This window comes from Vitis riparia, chromosome 2, assembly GCF_004353265.1.
Source record: "Vitis riparia cultivar Riparia Gloire de Montpellier isolate 1030 chromosome 2, EGFV_Vit.rip_1.0, whole genome shotgun sequence".
Lineage (NCBI taxonomy): Eukaryota > Viridiplantae > Streptophyta > Magnoliopsida > Vitales > Vitaceae > Vitis > Vitis riparia.
Genome location: NC_048432.1, coordinates 2,349,043 through 2,354,468, shown reverse-complemented (window position 1 = coordinate 2,354,468; position 5,426 = coordinate 2,349,043). Strand labels below are relative to the sequence as shown.

General features: G+C 29.7%; 1 pseudogene; it reads right to left on the bottom strand.

Annotated features, from left to right (window-relative positions):
- Positions 1–396: 396 nt before the first annotated feature.
- LOC117906238 lies at positions 397–2,535 on the bottom strand (annotated as a pseudogene).
- Positions 2,536–5,426: the final 2,891 nt, after the last annotated feature.

Sequence of the window (5,426 nt, the reverse complement as noted above, 5' to 3'; positions counted from 1 at the left end):
AAGTTTCACTATCTTGGGCACTTCTATTAACAATGTACCAAAAATTTGTTAATATATGCACATTTATCGAAAAATATATATGATTTAAGACTTTATGAAAAATAACACATATAATACAAGTTTATTTTGTATGCTCATATTACAAACATTCTTTATTTCATTTTTTAAATATAAATATATTTGATCTCTATCCTTTATTGTGTTCAAGTTCACTCCTTTTATTAAATATTTTTAGGTATAGTTGATTTTGGGAATAAGTGACATGGGTATGAAGGGTTCAAAAACCCGTTTATTTCTTTAGCTAAGAGACTAATTTAAGTGGATATTTTTTGTATTAATGGTTAACTTTACTACTACTTTTTGGGAGATTTGTCATATTTCTAGTTGCACTATATCTCATCAACAAGTTACCTTCCACAACTTTGAACTTTGACACTCTACATATGAAGTTAATATTTCTCAAAAGGTATAACAAACACAAATTCACCAAGAAGACCTACCGTTTTGTCTTCCTAGCCTATAGCTCTCTTCAAAAGAGATACAAATGCTTGCATGCATCCCCAAACAAATGGAGTTTATCAAGACATGTTTCTACTTGCAAACACTAATGCTATGCATGGAAATCCATAGCTCAGTTCCTTTCCTAAGATGGTGAATGGCTCATACCACTGGCCGAAATAAGTATTCAACAGCACTCGAGCCTTCAAGCCAAATACAGTGTCATAGACTGATACATTGCCTACTATTGATATAACACCTTTCACTAGTAATCTCCACCCTGCTACATTTAAATTGTGAACTTTTTTGAAGAGATCCTAAGCTAAATTAAACTGCTTAATTCTTAAAATCCATGTAGATTCTCTTTAATTTAGAGCTTGGATGTAATAAGTCTAACAGGCTCTGCCTCTTCTGTCATTCTCTTTAGCTCCTGTTCAAACATTCCCTTCTTCTCCTTTGCTGTTCCTGAACCGCGCACAGAAGCTAATAATAGATATAGCCCTAGCAGGCCCACTATAGACGGGCTTCCCCCACCCTAAGTCGATCTCTCCAGACCCGACACGTGTGATATCTGAAACAAGATAGTTCCCCGGCTGCGTAAATGAGGGCCGGCCCTTGATGACCATAAGATCTGCCACTGATTTCATGTACTCTGATCTCATTTCGGCCTTGGCTTTCTTCAGTAACCTTATCGCATATTCCAATGGGTTTTTACATAGTATTCCAGCCTTAGTAATTGAAGCTGGACACACAAAAGCATTTCCATAGTATCCTGGAGGCAGATCGAAACCGCGCTTGCCTCGCATATTGATAAAGCATGAAATGCGAACAACCTCATCAGGGTCTACTGCAAATGCAATTGTGCGGCATCTCCATACATATGCTATTAGAACCTCAAACGTCGAGCAGGCACCGAGGCTTGCAGGAAGTCGGTTCCTAAGTGCTCCTATCTCCTTGGGGCCAAAGAAGAATGATCGATGAACCAAATTATTTTCATCCATGGTCATTAGTGTGCCCTTGGTGTTGGTTACCTCCTCATACTCATGATGTATACGGGTAATTCGTGGCGGATTTCGGGCATTTAACAGCTCTCTTTGCCATATGGGCAGCAGATATGGCACAGACAGACCCTGAGCCATCTCGCTTACGGCGTCGAGGAATTGGACCAAGACAGGACCATTACTCATTTTGTGGTTTAGGCGCAATGCAAATATAAATCCTCCACACCTCAATCGGGTCACCTGCAAATAGTACTGGGTTATTTGATATTTACTTTAAATTATCAAATAGACATATTTATTGATATTTTATCAATATATGTTAATTTTGATTAATATTTCTTGTCACTGGTTTTAACTCGTCATTGCTTTCATTAATTTTAAATAATAAATTTATTTATAAAACATTCATATATAAAATAATCATAAAATATTTATTATAAAAAATGGATGTAAAATAGTAATTCTAAAATATACTCTCCCTAATGTGGTTTTAAAAAGTTATTTTACTATTCCAAAAAACTAAATATTTTTACTTTTTCTATTCAATTAAAAATTTTAAAAATAAGTAAAAAATAAAAAATAAAGAAAAAGTTAAAAACAAATTATGTGACATATGAAAGTAAATTACATTCGGTATGAAGTTAAAAATAAATAAATACTAGCTAAATTAATTATTTTAATTTAATAATTGAAGTAAAAAAACAATTTTAAATTATAATATTAAGTTATCTAATCAAATATCATTTTTGGGTTAAGTTGAACTATCAAACATTTTCTTATAATGAAAAATATTTACCTGAATTAAGATAAGAGGGGAACCAAGAATTCCCCCGGAGCCAGGGACATCATACAGAAGCTCCTCGTATCAGGGGCACATTGGTTGAATTGAATCACCAAGATTCTCAAGTGTGGTATCGGCATCGGCTACAATGAACAAGACCCCTTCACCGGTGCAGTCCACCATGAGTTTTCTATTATCCCCTTCAATCAGCCTACCTGCAAATGGGTAGTAGTATACAATAACGCGGCGGAGCATCTTGCTCAGCCTACGACACGGTTTAGATAAGACATAGGAGGTAGAATTTTAGTTGTGTTTCACGTGTGTTTTTCTCTCCAGGCCCCAAGAAGCTACAATGATAAAAGGTAGAATTTTGGGCCAATGATCTTCCGTCGTACAAAGTTTTAATATGGTGTTAAAATATCAATTTTCTCTTTTACCTGTTCAAAATCTACAATTTGAAATACAGTTTCATTACAATTTTAAACCCACATCGGAATTTGAACAACATTATGAAATTATGGTTTTAACTAATGGAGGATAAAGAAATAGAGAAGTGTAAACTTGAGATAAAGTTTGGATTCTAGTTAACAATTTAATTTAAAAATAACAATAAATTCAATTTAATTATATTGATTGATAAATTTATTTTAATAATACTAATTGATATCAATAAATTACATTTAACTTAATAAAAGAAATTAAATATTTAACTTTTTCTATTTAGTAAAAAAACAAACACCACCAATTTTACAATTAATAACTAAAATAAAAAAACACAGAAAAACAAAAGAGAAAAAATGTAAAAGAAATAAGATGGTTAAATGGATTGATTTGACTAGAAATATAATGAATGGATAATGTCACACTAGCATAAACTAATGGACCAAAAAAAAAAAAGGTTACATTGTCACCTCTAATTAAATTAAGTTTCAATATCATATTAAATTAAGTTTCAAATCAACCCACTATCTTAATGCACCTAAAATATCATCACTATTCTTTTCTTATGCCCCACACCTTTTTTTATCTTATTTTCTCATTTTTTTTTTCATCTCTTCAACAAAAGTCTAAAGTCAAAAGCTTATTCTCCCAAGTTTGTTTGTCATCTAAAAAGTGTTTAAATTACTTTCAAAGTACATTTCAACCTCTTTTGTAGATTAGTTTATGTTCATACACATTGTAATAATGTTTGTTTTATATAAATATATTTTAAGGGCTATTAATTATTTATATAATTATTAACAAATATTTATAATAAAAATAGTTAGGGAAGATTTAGGAATTATTTAGAAAATATTTTGAGGTGACCACGTTTGAAAAAGTAAAAAAAAAAAAAAAAAAAAAAAAAAGGAAGGCAATAGGGTGTCTAGGCTTGAAAGTCTGGATGCTTTTAATGACGTTCAAAACTATAAAGTCAAACTGATATTCGGAGGTATAATTTCATATATTTTAAAAGCCTTCCATCCCTAAAATTACATATATTTTTATAAATTCCTCCATTTTCAAGTGCTAAAAAATGAATATAATAATCGTTAAAAATATATGTAATTTTATCAATTTTACATGCTTTTAAAACATGTGATATTATACCTTTAGATATCCTTAAAAGTGTTCAGACTTTGTAATATATATGCACTTCTAGATTCCTCCATTTTCTAGTGTTAAAAAATGAAAAAAAGAAAAAATTATAAAGATGGTAAATATGCTCTTTTACCATCATCAAAGATTATTTATCACAAATGTTTTAAAATATTTATTAGGATTACTAAGAGATTGAAAAGAAAAAAATGAGGGACAAAAAACAAGAAGATGAGTATGCATTAATTTGAAATGGGGTGTTTAGTCTTTCACTAATGGATACTTGTATTTTAAAAAAAAATGATACTTAAAGAAATTAAATTAGGTGGATACAAATATAAATTAAAAAAAAAAAAAGAATCCCGAGATATACGCTGAAATTATAACTTGTAATAAATGTCAAAATCACCCTTACGCTTATTTTGTTCAAAAGTCTATAAAGTCATCTAATTATCTATTTTACCTAAAATTAGTTAGTGAGTTGTACCCATCAAAATTGTAAACAAACCTCCATTTGTTTCATGATATTTTAGTATAAAAATATCATTTTCTTTAATATTATTTTTCTTCTTTGAATAATTTTTAAAAAATCAAAATTATTTTCTTATGTTTGAACTTCATTGAAAATGTGAAGAATAATAATAAAAAAAATGAAAAAAAATACTAAAAATTGCCTTCCTCATTTTTTTATACTCAAACGTGGAATCCGAGTGTCATATCATATGGAGTTTGTGGAAGCTAACCCACTTACACAACCCGATAACCCATCAGTAGTTGTCATACCCATTAAAAGCCATGGTCCTTGCCTCTAGGTTATGTCTCTTCTAATGTCAACATTGTCCCCTCCTATCATAAAATCACCAGAAATTATTGTACTCCATCGTGCAATAAATTCCCTCTTGATGGTCCATATATATTCAACATGTGACATAATTCAAATGTACACATACAAAATTTTAGTTAATTAAATTATTATTAAATTCCTCTTTAAAATTATGATTTCTTAATTCAACAAAATTCAAGTTTAATAAGTGATGGTCCATATATATTGAACATGTGACATACAATTCAAAAGAGGACACTTAGTGAAATTTGAAGGACTGCAAAATTAAGTCTTACAAAAGAAAAACAAATATGTCAATTGAAGTTCTAAAGAGAATTATAAATAAATATTTTCTTGTTGATAAATTTCTTGAACAAATTAAAAGAAACAAATCTTCTAATTAAAATAAAAAGAATTAAAAATAAATAAATATTCTCTTGTTAGCAAATCTCTTTAATATAGATGTCAAGTTTCTAAAATCAAAAAGTCAAATTCTTTGAATTAAACAAATTAAATTTTGAGGAGTCTAAATTTAATTCTCTAACTTCACCAATAAATAATAATGACTTTCTTCAATGAAGGGGATCGACAAAACAATTTCATACAGGAAAAAAGTCTTCGCAAAAAGAAAAAGGTTTTATAAAATTTCTCTGTAAGTTTGAGAAATTATAAAAGCACTATACATGTGATCTTCGTCTTTCAACAAAGTCCTTTGCGAATAAGTCACTCTAAGCCCTTGATTGAT